We start from the raw sequence: 18,098 nt of genomic DNA, 5'->3' as shown, positions 1-18,098 counted from the left end.
CTTCCTATTTGTGGAAAGAGCCAGGAGACACAAAAAATGAAAGACAGCTCTTGAATCGTCTTTCCTAAAGCATTCCGTGCGTAACGAATGCAAGCAAAATCCTGGAAGGCTTAGCTCTGAATTTAAGGTACTTCCTAATGGGGCCTGATTGAAAAGCTAAAGTAAAACGGAATCACAAAACAAATAAAAACACCGGCACACCAAAAGCAAATTTCAAATACACATTTCCCGGAGCCCACAGCGCATACCCAGAATCAAGGCATAGTTGCTTCAGGTGCGGTCTCTACCGCGCTCCACGCTCGTCTGTTTCAGTTGTCCGGGTTTGCCAAATCCACACATTCACAAATGACTCAAAGTGCCACCTACCTCCGAACGTCCCAGTTCCTGACACCTCCGCGCCCGTCCGCGCACTTACGTGTCGGCACACACACGTGTCCACACACACCCTCGCCCCGGCTCCGCCCAGGAGGCGGACTCCGACGAGGCCAGCCGGGCACGGCCTCCGCGAGGTGGGTAGTGCCCAGAACCGCGGCCCCACCGGCACTGTCACCGCGGCCGCCGAGCCCTCAGTCCTCAGCGCAAACTCCCGGACGCCGCCAGGGTTCCCCAAAACGTGGAGGCCTCGCCGGCTCGCATTTCGCGAGGAAGCGTCCGCGCCCCTCACCGCAACGGTGTCACCGGAGCCCCGGAATTTAAATAGGGGTCGGCGAGGAGGAAGGGGAGGATCCTCCTTTTGACTTTCTGCGTCGCAATTCCTCCCGGTCGGCTGGCAGCCGAGTTGGGGTGGAGGGCGCTCCCGTTTTTAAAGCGGCTTCCGGCCTCTCTGGGCGCGAGGTTCTTTAGGTTAGAGGGAGAGCCCCAAGAGCGCCAGGGAGGCGCACGAAAGGCCGACAGGCACCCCGCGCGCCTGGCCCCGGCGCGGCCCCGCCGCCCGCGCCCCGCAGCCACTGCAGGCGCCGCGCCCCGACCTCCCCGCGCGCCCGGCCCCAGGTCGTCGCGGGAAGCGCTCGGTAGCCGCAGCCGCAGCCGCCCCTCCCGGAGCCGCGCGCTGACAGCCGTGCGCCGCGGAACGCGGCGGCCGTGCGTCTGCAGCTCCGCGATACCCTCCTTCCTAGAACCCAGGCCCCCGCCCCGCGCACCGTGGCGGCCACCGAACCGCTGCTTGGGATTCCGACTGTGACAGCTCCACTGGTCTGGCGCGGGGTTTCTCCGATTTCGGCGTCACAATAATAAGGAAGTTTCCCCGCAAGCCTGCGGGCGGCGGAATGCGCCGGGTGAAGGACGGCCCACCCGGCCAATGGGCGCCCTTCTGGGGCGGGCCCACACCAAAGTCGGCCCCAGCGGGCGGGAGGCGGAGCGGCGAGGTCCGGCGGCGGGAGGCGGGGAGAGGCCCAGGCCCGGGAGGGAGGCGGGGGCGGCCGGAGGTGACAGGACCTGCGGGCCCGGCGAGGGGACAGCGGCGCGAGTGTGTGTCGGCCAAGATCCGGCTGCAAGACACAGAGCGTTAGCGCTAAAATAGGATTGCTTTTCACTGGCGGTGAAGCGAAAAGAACTGAACAGCGGTTGGTTTTTCAGGTTCTGGGCTCCGAATCTTATTTGTGCAGAGGTGACCAAAAGCCTTGGGCACAGGGGGAAAAGCTAGAGGGTGACAACTGAAGGTGATTTATTTAGCGTCTTATTCCATCCACGGTGGAGGAGTCTTGTGTCACTCGCCTTTGGAGGACTGGAGAAGGCGCCGAGCCGAAAGCTGGGCTGCGCGACGGGAGAGGCGGGAAGGAGGTCGGCGCTCGCCCAGGAACCTCGTAGAGAGTTGGGGGTGGAAGAGGAGAGCGGTGCTGCAGACGCAAGGGGGGCTTGGGGAAGATTGGAGGGTGGTGGCTGGGAGAGCATGGAAACAAGTCACTGAACGGGAGATCTTAAATCTTCTCGTCTTGGAGAGACCATGTGGCATAAAACCCAGTAATGTATAAAGAAGTTTGTCCCCTGCTTTCCCTGGCACTGAATATCACAGCTTTCCCCTACCTCCCCAAGGTCACAGAGCTTACCGAGTTCCCCTAGTCCCCGTCTGATCCATAGATGATGTTTTAAAGAAAACATTCTCACAAAGGTGACTTCAAGAGTCCACCGCCCTCCTCTCCCCCCATAAATTTGCAACACAGAAGCAGAACACGGGGAAAGTACTACATTAATCCAAAGGAATGACTTTACTAGTGGAAGAATTTCTGTAACCTGCCATTTGAACTGGGAAGATCCTTTGAGGCCAGATTCTTCCCAAGGACGTTCAAATCAGGTCGGGTCTGCAATTACCTTCTCTAAGAATTTACCAGATTGACCAAGCTGAAAAGAAGTCTGGGAGAGTATGCAGTATATATATATCCTGGGGACAGGGCACTGTTGGCTGGCATATGTATTCTCAGTGACATAAGACAAGTTGTCAAATCTTGTCCAGAGACAAGATAAGAAAGCAAAATCTCAGTTACCAGGTAGCTAACATCATCTAAGAAAATAATTCCAACCTTTGAAGTCTGAATCACACTGGACACACTTTAGAAACACTGGGGACCAGATTAACACAATTCTCTTATGCTCCAGAGGTGTGGCAGTTTCACAAAAGTCCAGGCGTCTCACAGAGACATAATCCCAGTTCAGAGACTGAAGGAATGGCCAAAGAGGAGACCTGGTGGGAAGGAGGGTTCCCTATGCTTGAGAAGGAGAGAGTGAGGTTTTGTTTTCATGTGTCAAATATGAGGTTTGTAATCAATCAGCATTTAGGTCAGTATCTCTAGTCCATGGCACAAATGTTTTTCATATGAAATTTTATCTTGAGGAAAAGTTGGTCATCAAAGATTCAAGTCTGGAGTTGAGATAGGAGTGATGTCTAAATTACAGACTGAGGTACTATAGGCTTCCTTACCAAATAAAACAACAGCCAGAACCCTGGGGACCCACTCAGATGTAGAACAATCAATGAAGGTACCCACAGTACTTCATTTTATTTTCTTAATTGAACCAACATAAAATGGCAGTTTCCTCAGCAAACATGTCCTACTCCATTTACCAAAATGGCTTTAAATGGCCCTAGCCACAACAGCAGTCATAATAGGAGGTATTTAAACTGACTTGAAGAGGCCATGGTTTACTTCTTCCTTCCATTTCTAAAGCTCAGTCCTCCATCCCTTTCTTTCCAACTTCCCACATGTTCCCTAACAAATATACTGTGTATTGAGCATCTGCTGTAATACCAGACCCTGTGGATACGCTGGTGAGCAAAATGGCATAGTCCCTGTTACAATGGATGGGGAGGCAAGCATTAACCAAATATCCATACAAAGGACTATATAGTTGCTGAGCAGGATAAATTTTATTAACGAAAAACATTCATATTATAAAAGATTTAACCCCAACAAGAACTGTAAACAACACTGAGATCCAGTTAAATGCTATGTATGCTGAAGTATTTAGGAAGAAGTGTCTGATGTCAGCAACTTATTTTGAAATGTGTATTTTAAAAGCTGGATTGAAGGATGGACAAACATGGATAGATGGATAGATCTGTGATAAACCCAGTATAACAAAATGTTAATTGTAGATTCTATGTGGTGGGTAGATGGCTTGTTCACTATACATTATTTCCAACTTTTCTGTGTGTTTGAAAAGTTCACATTAAAAAATGTTAGAAAACCGTAAATAAACAAATAGCGTAATAAATTCTAACTGTGTCGTCCAGTTCCAGCGCTGAGCAGATGAGGAATCCCCAGTGACAGGGGCTGATGATTCCCAGGGCTGCTGCACCTCCACCTGAACAGATGTCGATTTGATCCGTTCGGCACAACTCACTTCTTGAAATGCATATGCCTAGTTTGGATTTCTTTCAATTTTCATTACATTAGGAATACTGTTTAATAATGATTGTTCAATGTGTTTACTTACTTACTCTGCAGACAAACATTCACTTGGTAAACTTGGAAAGAAACAGACTCCTGGTATCTCAGATTAAACATGTGGGGGAAAAACCAGGTCAGCTACAACATTCTGTCTCACAGGTGTACTTCTGAAGAAGTGTCTTCATCTCTAGGAAGGGAAAGCACTGATTATTGACAAGTGGGTAGCCTGTAAAGCTACACAATCACAACAGTGTTTCTTGGTTCCCCCAAACCCCCAACAAAATACTTATTTTGTCAGTCAAGTCAATACTCAAGGGAAAAATTGGTTGTGAAACATTTTTCACATTTTTTTCACTGTTTTTGGTTGTTTAATAGCTTATCCAAGAGGCCTAAATATTCCCAGACTAAATTATCTAAGCTTATTGAAAACTGTCCTATAATATACAGCATTAATTTATTAATGTGAAAAAATAACTTGTAAGAAAGATATGGTAAATCAATATTGCCATCAATCAAATAATTATTAAGTATTTATTGAATGTTTTCTATCTGTAGTGTTGCTGTGCAAGAAGTATCATTCCTGACTACAAAGATCTTACAGCCCTTATGACTATTCCTTTGTTTTCTTGAAACTATTCATAGTTTAAGTTTGCTTTTTTTTTTTCTTATCAAGGCATTTGGATGAGATACAAGCACCTTACCTTAAATATAAGAAACTCACCAGTGTCATGTGGGTTGAAATTAATTAACATTAACAAGATTGGATCACTGAGCATTTCCTAAGAAAGCCTTTAGGGTGAGCTTTGATTTGTCCCTGAAGATTGTACGCAGCAGAGCTTTGTAGCAATGCATAGTTCATGTTACAAAGAGTGTGGTGCCCTAACACAGCTTTTTCCTTATTCCTAGCAGAGGCATCTGCAGTGCATTGCCTAGGTCAATTCCTCCCTCTCATTTTCACTAAATAAACCTATACTTTTAGCATACTCCAGAAGAAGTAAATAATCAAAGGAGTTGTATCTGTAAAATTGATATATACTATAATTTATTTATTATAAATCTGTAAAAAAAATAGCATTGTTTGTGTTTCCAAACTTTATGGCTACCTTTTATGTATAAAAGGGAAGTTATAACTGGTATTTAACATTCTGTTGGCCTTTGGCATTTTGTTTTCATCCTATGTGTAGGTAAAAGCCCAGTGAAATCAGCCATTATATTTATTTTTAAGTTGTTGACCAACAAACTGTTCTTACTTTATACTTAAGATACTATAGTATCTTACCTTGTAGATACCTACAGCTGATTCTGTTTCCCTTTTTCCAATGGCTTTTGAAGCCTAAAGCAAAATGTATGTCCCATCTGTACAGAATCTTATTGCATGCATTTTGAGAAGTAACTTCATTTCAAGGTTCATTTTAACTTTGCTCTGTCATTGTCCCATTGTATGCATTTTCTTGCCTACTTAAAAAAAAAAAAAACCTGTTTTTCTCTCCACGGTAAATGCATTAAATATCACTATATAAGATGTGTAAAATACATGTAAGAAAAAAGAAAAGAAAAATGATCTGGTATTTCACCACCCATTTTTAGTTCTAATATTTTGTCATTTCCCCATGCATGTATATAAATTAACCAATTTCCCACTTGTTGCACGTTTAAATTATTTTTAATCCATTGCCATCATAGACAATAGAGTGACATAGCTACACATAGTAAACACTGCTAAACATTTGCTCTCACTCTTGATTATTTCCTTAAGATAAATTCCTAAAAGTGGAATTGCTGGGTTAGGCAGAATGCAGACTCTTTAAGGCTGTGTAGTGTATTGCCAATTTTCCCTAACAAATGATGACACCAACAAAATACACACACAATGTCTAAGTGGCCTTTGTCCAATCCCCTTACTGGCAAGTGAGGTTGTTTTGTCCTGGTTTTCATTTTAGCTTTTTTGTGTGTGTGCTAATTTTGTAAACCACCTTAAGCCTCAACTAGAGCATGTGGGACATAAATAAATAAAACAAAAAATCTTCTAGTAAAATAAAAAGCCATGTGGTGCACATCTAAAAATTAGCTTAGCCAAGATGTTTCTAAATATTCATATCAAAAATTACCTACGTGCATAAAAATGTATGACTGGGGTTGTATGTCCTTTGCTGAAATTCTATTTGATATCATGTGATTTCCCCCAGTCCTCCCACACACCTGCCAAAAATAAAAGATTCCAGAAAGGAAGTTCTGTACAAACTCAAACTGTTGTTAATCATTTTCATCTTCAGTACACATACACAAGCCAATAACAGTGAGCTGATGGTTTATCAAGTCTCACAGCAAACTAAAAAATAGACTAGGTGTCGGAATTTGTGTCATCCAGGAGCAGAATGGTAGCCAGAGAAGGCATTTTATTGTCCATTTCTTGAAAAGAAAACAGCATAATGATTTATAACATCCATTGTGGTCCAATCACCTTTGCCATGAATCACCTTGTTTTGGGTACCAGTAAGTCCCAGGCATTGCTGAAGAAAATGTCCTTACTGACCAACCATTAGGTGGGCACGTACTTTGAGTTCTTCTGTGGCGTTTAGGGGTGGATTTGTACTATTCCATCCAAGTTCTTGCCCGGTTCCCTTCTTAATTAACTGGCTAAAATTTTAAAGTACGTATATAAATGTCAGCCTAGAACCAGTTAAAATGACCTGCCCAGTACCTAGAATGAAACATGTACCCTGGGCCTTATTAGCATTATGTTCTGATGAATTGTACTGATGTTTCTGAGGATAAATGGTTTGGAGAATGTAGTGGATTAAATAGTTTCTCTACAAAATTCATGTCTACCTGGAACTTCAGAATGTGAATTATTTGGAATCAGGTCATTACAGATATAAACAATTTCATTAAGATATGGTCATGTCAGATTAGGAGGGCCTGAAATCCAACACCTGGTGTCCTCATAAGAAGGCCCTTTGAACACAAAGAGACACGCAGGGAAAACACCATGTGAAGGTGGAGACAGAGACTGGAGCGACATGTCTACAAGCCAAGGAATGCCAACCAACCATCAGAAGTGAGGGGAAAGGCCTTGAGAATAGATTCTCCCCCAGAGCTTCCAGGAGGAACCAACTGCCAACACCTTGATTTCTAACTTTAGCCTCTAGAATTGTGAGATAATACATTTCTGTTATTTTAAGCCACCCAGTTTGTGGTACAGAGGTAAGCAGGTTGCTACAAAAAGCATCTATATTAAATAGGCTTTTAATGCAGTCTAGCTGTGGCATCTGTCACCAGGCTGACTGCCAGGATTGACTGAGTGATCTGGCATCTTAGTCCAGAGTTCCCTTCCTCTGAGAGTTCCATGTGTGTTCTTCCCAAAGTGTCAACTCAATCAAAAAGAATGACATTTCCAAACTGACAAAGTCTATTCTTAGTCAGGATATACGGGGAGCTGAACTCCCCGGCTAGATCTTTCCAACAAGCATTGACATCCCCTTGCAAGCAAATGCAGGTTAGCCGAATCTGTTTTAAAGAGTGCCTCTCTCCACCTGATATTTTGTTATAATATCAGTCAAATCACAACTCCATATCAGTTTCATTCAGAAAGCATGTAAATTGTAGAAAATTGAACTTATATAAGCCTTGACTTTGATGAAATTCTAGTCATTTCAAAGACAAATCATTATGTTTTCCTTGATACTGCAGCAGAGCAATATGATTTGACTATAATAGTAGGAACAAAAAATAATTAAATTTATTTTACTCTTTTACTGAATTAATATTTATACCATAAAGCAAGACTATAAATGTTAAAGTGAAACTTCACGTCTATGGAGAGGACTCAGGAAAATCAATCTTAACTATAAGAAACTCCATCAAGTACAAACCTAGTCCACAACTTTATATTATTAAGAGGAAATCTGGGCATTAATAATCTTTATTTTTTTAAGTCAACATTATATTGCAAAACAAAATGGAAACTTTATTTTGGTCTGTATGGAGAAGGAAAACCAGTTACCTAAATAAATTGCTTAGGAAAGAGATTCTGACCCCAGGTCAGCCCCTAAACATTCAGTGGACTTGGCTATGTGAAATATAGGCTATATTTGAGAGTTAACTACAGAAATATTTTCCTTAGAGAATCAACTAGGCAATACTTGATTATTTATTTCACTGGAAAAAAACAGTTCCGGCTAATTAAAAGCTACCTAAGCCTTCTATGTCTCATCTATAATTTAAAAATAGATTGCCAATGATAAATATTTATTGAGTTATTTTAATATCCACTTTATGGAGATACTGTATTTGTAATATTTAGAAAACTCACCTAAGAAACATAGACAAAATATTCTGTAAAACACCAAAACAGAATCTTTTAAAGAACATATTGTCAGCAAATAAAATAACTCACAACAGAACAAAAGAACTCTGCAGCCTCTTTGCAAGCTAGTTCTAGAAACACAAGAAGCCCTGAAATGAGTCTAGTAAGGGAAAAGAGAGTCAGAAATTAGGGAGGAGGGTGCAGCTCAGCCATAGAGTGCATGCCTAGCGTACACAGCGTCCTGGGGTTCAATCCCCAGTACCTCCATTAAACAAATAAATAAACCTAATTACCTCCCCTGCCCCTCCCCCCAAAAAGAGAGAATCAGGAATTAGCAGTACTGAGCTTCAGCAAAAGAATGAGTGTGGAGTTTCCGTGTCTTGCCCTTTTTGCTTCCTCTTGCTACCATTAAAGCATGATTCCTAACTTTCTTTTTTGATCTTCTATCCTTTTCAGAACCTGATGAAACTTAACACGTTGTCACCACAAAAATGGTGCATATACTCATAGAAGTAATTACTCACTTAAGATTTAGTAGTAACTCAAAATAAATAGTCATCAAATCTTGGTTCTTCATCCTATTCTCCACATTCATTCCAAGACCCTGACCCCAGCATACTGTGGCCCAGCATTGTTCACTCTTGACAAACTGATCTCTACATCGTCTCCCTACTCCACCCCAGCCCACCCCCCATACACAGACACATATTAACGGAGAGACCTATCTAGCATTTTCTGGGCATTCCTTCCTGAACAGAAAACCTGTAAAGTTAAGTCTTGTGAATGTAAGGAAATGCCAGGCAGGGTAAGAGCACCTGTGGCAGGGGGAACAGCATGTGTGAAAGTTTTGAGGCTGAGAAGAGCTTGCGACTGTTAAGGCACTGAAAGGACTGCCAGGTTGCCCGTGTGGCTGGGACAGAGTGAGTGGAGAAGGGAGTGGCATGTGATGACTTCAGAGAAAGAGGCAGGGACATATCATGCAGAGCTTTCTAGGGGTTTTGATTTTATTATAAGTGCAATGAGAAGCCACTGGGAGGTTCTGAACAGATCGCTGGTTCCTGAATGAATGGCAAGGGATGGAAGGGGCACAACAGAAGAATTAGACAGACCCGTTAGGAGGTGATTGAGGTGATTACAGTAATCCGGACTAGAGATAGCAGTGGCTTGGGTTCAGACAATAGCAGTAGAGATGAAAAGAAGTAGATGTAGGCAAGATCTATTTTGGAGGTAGAAAAGAAGGGAGCTGGAGGGTTGGAAGAGAAAAAAACAAAGAAAAGTCCTAGATTTCTGGCTTCAGCAGCTGGTTAGACAGCAGTAATGCCCTTTACTAAGGTGAAGAAGATTGAGAGACGACCAGGTTTTAGAATGTCAATGAAGAGTGTCCCTCTAAAGGTATAAGATCCTTGAGGGAGCATCTTTGTTTAAACTTTGCTTTCCAGTATATACTAGCACCTAGCACACTGCCTGACGCAGCGAGTACTAACTAAACTGGGTTGGATGACAAGCCTGTAACATTCTGATGATTCACTGCTTATGAAAGGGGATTCAGTACATTTAAATGAACTATTAAACAGACACGGGATACAGTTAGAAGATTCACATTTCAAATTTATGTATGAAGTGATAGTGGTGATGTCTTCTACATATATGAGTCTTTTGTAAAGTAAGGGACATTTTTTTTTACAGAATGTCTGATGTAAAGTAAGCCTGATGCTATAAACATACTTCAGGAAGGAAAAAGTCCTAAGAACTTCATTATAGATGAGGGCTTTTTATTTTACTTGAAGCTCTTAAATTCTGTTGTTTTAGAAAATTGACTATTAATGGCACTGCAGCCTTGTACTACTAGCAAACAAGAGGGCAAGTGACATCACCTTCGTGACAGCTGTTGATGCTTGTCAGATCTGACAGGCTAAAGAGGAGCCCTCAAATGACATTGAGACCAAATCAGTATTCAGCTTTTAAACTCTGAGGGCAACATGGTGTTTAGCATAATCACCTTGACATGCTATTTGCATGTCCCAACTCTACTAGAATATGGACTATTCATTGCGTGAAAAGGAGAAATCCTATACAAAAGGATACAAAAGCGTATCTTCACTGGTGTTCCATCAAAAGGTATCTAGTATCTTTAATACTTTTCAATAGGTAATTGGCTTCTAGTGTCCTTACTATTCTAAGGCTTTTCAAAAATTGGCACTAGCTATCACTGAATATCAGATTTGATAAGGAAGATTTCAAACTCGGTTAAATTAATCCAGACCTTGTCTAAGTGAGAGCTAAAACAAAAACAAATAAGTAAAAAAACAAAAAATGCTCCAGGATAGCCAAGCAATACCTTTTTAAAAATATTCTGAAAGGATTAAAAATAATTATTTATTCCTTACAATCTAGTAATTTCACTTCTGGGTATATACCCAGAAGAACTGAAAGCAAGGTCTCAAAAAGATATTTGTACTAAAAAAATTTTTTATTCTGTATAGCACAGAGAAGTATATTCAATATCTTATAATAACCTTTAATAAAAATGAATATATATATGTATATGCATGACTGGGACATTGTGCTGTACACCAGACACTGACACATTGTAACTGACTATACTTCAATAAAAAAATCATAAAAAAGATATTTGTACACTCATGTTCACAGCAGCACTATTTTCAATAGCTGAAATCTAGCAGTAACCCAAGTATCCATCAACGGATGAATGAATAAACAAAATGTGGTATATATGAACAATGGAGTATTACACAGCATTGAAAATGAAGGAAATTCTGACACATACTACAACACAGATGAATTCTGAATACATTAAGGTAGGTGAAATAAGCCAGTCACACACAAAAAAATCAACTATTGTATGATCCATGTATATGAGGTACTTATGGTAGTCAAATTCATGGAGACAGAAAGTAGAATGATCACTGCTAGAGGCTGGGGCAGGCGGAAATGGGGAGTTAGTTTAATAGGAACAATTTCAATTGGGAAGATGAAAAAGTTCTGGAGATGGATGGTGGTGATGGTTGTACAATATAGTGAATATATTTAACACTACTAAACTGTACATGTTAAAATGATAAATTTTATTTTATGTGTATTTTGCCACAATTAAAAATAATATTAATTAATGAACTTTAACTCGTTAAGTGGTCTGCCATATGAGCAACAGTATAATACTCTGGCAGGATAAGACATTTAAGAGTGGGAGCCTAGTCACAGTATTATCTTTTGAACACCTGGCACCATGGGTCTTAGTTAATGGTAAGATCAGTTTGAAATAATAATGGATGAGTTTGGTCACCAAATAATGTTAATGCCCTACAGAATTATTTTATCTAGAATGAGAAAATAGTAGTTCACTTCTCTTCTCTTTGGACCAGTCCACATCACGTTCTATGCAGCTCTAGGGAAACCCTTTCAGAGAAACACAGACAAACTGAAATGGGTCCAGGAAGAAGTACTCAGGAGAGAAAAAGGTTCTGAGAAACCCTTTATGAGAAGCAACTGAAGGATGACACACTAGCTGTAACAAAAAGAGGTAATGCATTTCTTCATGTCTGGGAAGAAGAGGCTAAATTAAGACCAAATTCTGGAAGCTACACAAAAAGTTTTTGGATCAGTAGAAAGACGAACTTGCCAGTGGTTTGTTTCCACTGCACTTTATCAGTAGAATAAATAATAAGTGCTGTAAAACTTTCTACTTTCTATTGTTAAGTAAAGTGACTTCCAGAAATTACCTCAATAGCCACATAGCACCTGGTGGTGCACATGTTAGGCCCTGAAATACTTATTTAATGAATTAAAGAGTGTGAGAAGGATTAAACAAATGACTGTCAGAACTGAAGATGAAACTGAGCTGTCCTGTGAGGGAAGGCGTTCAAACACAGGCTAGTTAACTAGTTGGCAGAGATGGTATGCAGGAGAGCCAAGTTTCGTTTACTTGGTTGGATCAGATGACTTTTAAAGGCCTTTCGAGCCCTAAACACTTACGGTTTCATGACCTGGGTGTAAGCTCTGGCCGTGCCACTTAAGTAGCACTGTGGCATGAAGTAAAGTCACCACTCTGCTTTGCTCAAATGGGATTTACATATATACCCTGCTTGCTACGTAAGTTGTTTTCCACCTCCTTGCTACATATGTTGTTTGGAAGATCAAAATAACATTTTAACACAAACAAACAAACAACAAGAACCAAAATAAAAGGCTAATGGCCTTCCTACCTTGACTGGTGAGAAGTCAAGCATGGACTTTTAGAGGAAGTGCTGGGGGAGGTGGGTGGAAGCCCGGACTGGAAGGGACCAGATCCAGAGGAACTGGCTGTAGTACAGGGCTTGACCCTGAAGGGAAAGCAGTATTAACCCCAGACACTGTGGACCAAAGGGCATAACAATTTCAGGCTTGGTGTAGGTCAGTGTCCTGTCTACAGTGGGTAAGTCCCACAAGGGAAACAATACCTCAAGAGTACACCCTCAGATATCACTGGGGGCCTGGGAATAGAAAACAACCACTGGGGCAGGTGTTTCCTGATTGCCCGAGGGCTCAGCCAAGTAGATTGGATTCAGGTTATCCAAAATACTGAAGAAAATGAGGCAGAAGCCAGGGGTAGAGGCCAAAGTGAAGGGAAGGAGAGGAAGCCTAAAAGCGTTAAAATGAATGCCAGGCCCCCAGCCAATAGGTCTGGTGCTGCAACTATACTGCTGCCTTAGTCCAAATAGACTCTTCACCTGTCTGACGTTAAACCCATAAGAAGAAACCATCATGGAATGTAGGTAAATTAGGGAAAGAGGCAGGACTGAACTGGGAAAATGCCCTGCAATTTACAAAGGGCTATCCAGGTATACCTGTTTATACCTTAGTGATAAGAAGCTGCCTCTGGAATCAGGTTGCCTGGGATTGAATCCGATTTCGTTCAATTTGACTTAAAGGCAGACTCCTGCCGTACCTTTCTGTGTCTCCATTTCTTTGGTTGTAAAATGGAGATGATAATCGTGACCACCTCATAGCGTATGCTGTGGTTAAGTGAGATAATGTGGTAAAGCACTTAGAGCAGCACCTGGCATAAAATGTGCCCCCAATAAATAACAGTAACTATAGATTTTTGCCTAGAGCTCAGTGATCTGCATTGATCTACATACCTAGGTCTTTTTTTTGTACTCAACAATCTATTCTTCAGTTATGTCTTTGGTTGTCTTCTTCCAATGGTTCTCAACCAATAGTGATTCTGCCCTGAGGGACATTTGGCATTGTCTGGAGACACTGTTGGTTGTTATTTTGGGGTGAGAGGTACTGGCTTCTAATAAGTGGAGGTTGGAGGCACTGCAAAAAATCCTGAGATCTCAGAGATCCAGGGATGCTGCTAAACATACACGTGCCAGCACCCCACAACAAAGAATTACCTGGCCCCAAGTATCAATAGCGAACAGGTTGAGAATCCTGACCTAGACTCATTTCTAGTAACCAGCAAAATTTCACTGAATGCAACTCTGAAGGAAAAAGATGGTATATTCGCTTTCCTTCACCTTCCAGAGCCCTAATACTCTGAAAAGATGGAATGTATACAAAGCTGCAACCCCAGTGGCCACAAAGCTTCTTATTCTTTCCCTTCTTGTAGTCTCTGGAGCTGGGGGTGTGGTGGGATTCATACATCCCAGAATGCAATGGGCTACTTTTGATTCCTTCCCAAATCCTCCCCTGTTGCTTTCAGGGAGCTGCAATTCTCAGGTGGATATTGACTAATTTAGGGGGTGGAAGTGGGTAGGAGTGGGGAGCCTGCAATCTAGCTGCCTCAGAAGATAGTGCCTGCACATTCCAGGCATGGTAAGAAGGAAGACAAGTGTCTTTATATCTACTTTCAATTAGGAAGGATCATTCCTGTTCTGGCAGCATAATGTAGGTGGCCTGTCAATTATTTTCAATCTTCCATTCTGTTTTGCTGCTTCATGGATGGCGAAAATCCTTTATGGTGGATGATGGGTAGACAGAAATCCTACCATTTTTGCAGGGGGAGTGTCGGCAGTCTTAAGTGAGCAGGTCGTGGGACCCAGGTCAAGGTTCATAATAACTTGCATGTGTATGAGATAAGAAGTAAATGTACACATGCACTAGTGGCATGAGTCCGCATTATGAACAACAGGCATGCGCCCATAGCATGAGTCCGCATTATGAACAACAGGCATGCGCCCATAGCATGAGTCCGCATTATGAACAATACATATGCGCGGGCATTATAAAAGGACAAGTGCATACACCTGAGCGGGCGCCACCTGCCTGTACTGCAGTAAAGTGCTGTTTTCCTCCATGTCGGCTCCTCGCGCGTTATGTTGGCTCCTCGCGCCTTCTTCTAGTTGGGCAGCTCACCTCCTCAAATCCCTCTCCAGCCTCTCCGGGCTGACAGGAGTCTGAGGTTTTCATTGTTTCTGGACCATCACAGGTGTTTTCACTGACAGCTGGCAAAGGCTGTCAGGGCTGCAAGTCAGGTGTCCTTTAAAATCATTACTTTCTCTTTACTCCTGCTGATTTGTTTTAAAAAGGGTAGATTAAGGCACAAGAATCTCCTTGGGGGTGATCAATAAATCTGTAATGAGGACTTCCCTTTTTTCAGGTACTCACAGTTGTTAGAATTTGATTTTAAATCATTGCAAAGATGCAGGGATGAAGGGAAGCTCTGCACTCTTTGGGTCACCATTCTATCCTCCTATCCCAGAATTTCCTAGAATTCCAGAAGTCAGAGTAAGTGCATAGTCCATGGTTCACGGGTCTTTAGTGATAGTGCCTGGTAGCAGTGTGAATAAATGGTCATACTGTATAAATTTCTAATTTCCAGTTTAAAATATTCAACTAAAAATGCATCTAATCAAGAGATTAAGCTTTCTAAGAACTGAAAGCGGCTGGATTATAAATCTGACGAGCTTTATGTTCCATGTGCACATAAAGAATGTTTTCTAATGACTGATGAGTAAGCTAAATTTTCATTTTCTTCTCCAAATGGCTATAGATTTTCTTTTTCTCAGTGAACACTGATCTTGAATACACACAAATGCTAAAATCCAGCTGTTTCTCTTTGTGAGCAAAAAGCAGTCTTAAATTAGTTTTTATAATACAGACATATCTTTCACTCTTGTCAAGTGCAATACTCAACAAGCAATGTTCCCATTAAAACCAGGTGAATGCTTTTCCTGTTCTTTTTCTCCTTGGTCTTGCCCCATACTTTTTGCATCTGATACCCAGGAAGAAGTATTGCCAAAATATACTTTTTCACAAAACCGTATCAAATTACAGACTTAATTTTGATTACAGAGTTTATGATTAAAATTTCCCCATTGACGTAACTTTAATTATAGATTTCATGAAGGAAAAGACTGTAATTTTACACATTGATAAATGAATTTTTGGTTAGAAAATGGCTTAAGAGCACATACACTTCATGAACCACCACCAATTGGACATGGGCCATAACCCTGAATTTCTGAGTGTTCATTCCTTAGTAGAGTATAACTGATATTATCAGGAAAACTACATTGTTAAAAATCACTTATTTTGGAGGATTTCTTCTTTGATGCTGTACTGTATTATCTAAATTGAATGTGTCTAACTGGAAATTCACAACCTTTCAGCACATACTTAGAAGCCAATTGTATTAGCTTGCTAGGGTTGCCATACAAAGCACTGCAGACTGAGCGGCTTAAACAACGAAAATGTGTTTTCTTACAGTTCTGGAGGTTAGAAGCCTGAGATCAAAGTGTTGGCAGCACTGGTTTCTTCTGAGGCCTCTCTTCTCAGCTTGTAGGTGGCCATCGTCTTCCCGTATTTTCACATGGTCTCCCTACATATGCATCTCTGTCCTAGTTTCCTATTCTTATAGGGACACCAGTCAGACTGGATTAGGACCCACTCTAATGACCTTATTTTAACTAGCTTGCCTCCTTAAAGATCCTAATATAGTCACATTCTGAGGTACTAGGGGTTAGGGCTTCCACATATGAATTTTGGAGGGACACAATGCAGACCAGAACACTGTCAAAAATCCAAAAAATAGCAAAACTAAAACCACTAGATCAATACACTGAACTTAGTAAGAGTTTATGTGCATATAAGAACAGGTCGAGAACTGAGAGCTTTCAAATTTAAAACTGATATGAAGCTCAAGGATGTGATCTTACAGGATGGCTTATAAAGTGAAAATGAGGAAGTTGTTTAACCTTTACAGTGATTGGTTATTTCAGTGGGGGTTTCCAGACAGTAGGGGGTTGGTTAAAAGTGATTGTCTTATACCATTTTTAGGAAGATAAGTTTCCTTTACGATTATCAGCGGCATTTACAAGAAATAACCTAATTTTTACTTATGTTCATGAAATAAGTTAGATTTAGTTTTGCTTATGTGGCTTAAATGGTTTTGTCTCCCAGGGAGTTTTCAAGCCCAGTCTCCACTTAGTATTTAATTTTAACAACACCAACTCACAGACTTCCCTTGTTTTTCACTTGGCTTAGGTGGAATAAAGTAGTACCAGATAACCATTCCTATACAGAAAAATTCTATATAAATTATATTTAAACTGGAGTCACATTACAGCACAAGCGTAAGTTGTTTAGAGACTCCTAAATGTTATTACTAAAGACAGCAAATTTTTAGACCAACAAATCTCACAAGTCTGAGGATATCAAAGGCCTATCAGGAATAATAGAGTCCAAGTATAATGGAAATCAAACACTTGCATGAGTACAAGCTTTGGTTAGATATACTTGAGACTTTGTACCTGAGCCCTCCAGTCTGCACACCAAGTTCATCCTTCTAAGACCTGGAAAAAAAACAAGAGTTAAGGAGAACTCAGAAGAAATTTTGGAAAATATTTTCAAACCAAGATAATTGTATTTTCCTACTTAGTTGCGAGCCATGATCATTCAAAGTCCACAGAGGCTACCATTGCTCTAAAGTATGGATGATCCCACTTACCTTTAGGGACGTTCCCACCACTAATTTGTTTATTATCTGTTAATTCCCACAGATGACTTGCTTACCAGCTGTGATACTTCATTTCCCTAAGCCTCCTTAGCCTCATCTCTAACATAGAGATAACAACAGTACCGACCTCAGAGGGTTGATGTGAGAATAAAATAAGATGATGGTATTAAATGTCTGGCACAAAGTAAACATGTAATAAATATTAGCCAACATCGTTAGCCTCCATGAGGACAGGAACCATAGCTGGACCACTAATGACTATGTACCCAGTTCCTGGGAGACAAGAGGCAAGGCAGTCAATGGATGAAAGAATTAACCTGGATCTGATTTGGGGATCATCCAAACAAAAACAAGAGGAGGTAGGAGGGAGAAGTGATCACTCTCTACATAAATTAAGTTTTTTCAATGTAAGAAATTTGTTAGTGCATTTTTAAAGAATGTCTACAAGATAGTAGACCTGTGACTTTAAGGGACTGCTCCTTTACTTAAAAAAATATTTTTTATTTCATGAGTTCATGAAATACTTCCCTTAAATCCATACTTGTCAGGGCTGTTTCTCAGAATTTATGTCTGTCTGCTTTCTTTTCTTTTTCCTTTTCTTTCTTTCTTTCTTTCTTTCTTTCTTTCTTTCTTTCTTTCTTTCTTTCTTTCTTTCTTTCCTTCCTTCCTTCCTTTCTTCCTTTCTCTTTCCTTTCTTTCTTTCCTTTCTTTTTGTTGTTGTTGTTCTTAAAAACAACAATAACTCTGTATAGTATCCCGCTTTAAATAATTTGAAATTTTTAAACTGGCTATTTCTACATCTACACCGCACCATGCATGGAGTGAAACCCTTTAAGAATGCCAGTAGCTCCACGGAAAAAGAAAGAAGCCCTCAGTGTTCTCAACCACCTGTTCAGACTTCGTCTTTGCCTCCGTTCCCCTGCCTCTCCACACCACTCTAGCAAGG

At 41.1% G+C, this 18,098-nt stretch overlaps 1 protein-coding gene and 1 long non-coding RNA gene across 13 annotated transcripts in view; both read right to left on the bottom strand.

Annotated features, from left to right (window-relative positions):
* HERC3 (HECT and RLD domain containing E3 ubiquitin protein ligase 3) overlaps nucleotides 1–1,272 on the bottom strand; it is a 130,779-nt gene extending 129,507 nt beyond the window's left edge. For 6 of the 11 annotated variants that reach the window (XR_004130931.2, XR_010381102.1, XR_010381101.1 and 3 more), the window contains exon 1: nucleotides 1,140–1,272. The gene's annotated coding sequence lies outside the window, so the exon portion shown is untranslated. Of the gene's footprint in view, nucleotides 1–366; nucleotides 819–1,139 lie in introns of those variants that run through there. The other 5 variants (XM_064486361.1, XM_010983089.3, XM_031433884.2 and 2 more) reach the window with 4 other exon arrangements.
* A 2,077-nt stretch (nucleotides 1,273–3,349) lies between these two features.
* LOC116147394 (uncharacterized) overlaps nucleotides 3,350–18,098 on the bottom strand; it is a 35,652-nt gene continuing 20,903 nt past the window's right edge. The window contains exons 4-6 of one of the 2 annotated variants that reach the window (XR_004130948.2): nucleotides 16,947–16,988; nucleotides 5,164–5,342; nucleotides 3,350–4,071 (exon numbers count right to left, since the gene is read on the bottom strand). This is a non-coding gene — a long non-coding RNA (uncharacterized LOC116147394). The remainder of the gene's footprint in view (nucleotides 4,072–5,163; nucleotides 5,343–16,946; nucleotides 16,989–18,098) is intronic. The other variant, XR_004130947.2, reaches the window with a different exon arrangement.

This window comes from Camelus dromedarius, chromosome 1 (assembly GCF_036321535.1).
Source record: "Camelus dromedarius isolate mCamDro1 chromosome 1, mCamDro1.pat, whole genome shotgun sequence".
Lineage (NCBI taxonomy): Eukaryota > Metazoa > Chordata > Mammalia > Artiodactyla > Camelidae > Camelus > Camelus dromedarius.
The sequence above is the reverse complement of the archived record's forward strand: the minus strand, read 5'-3'. Positions and strand labels throughout refer to the sequence as shown.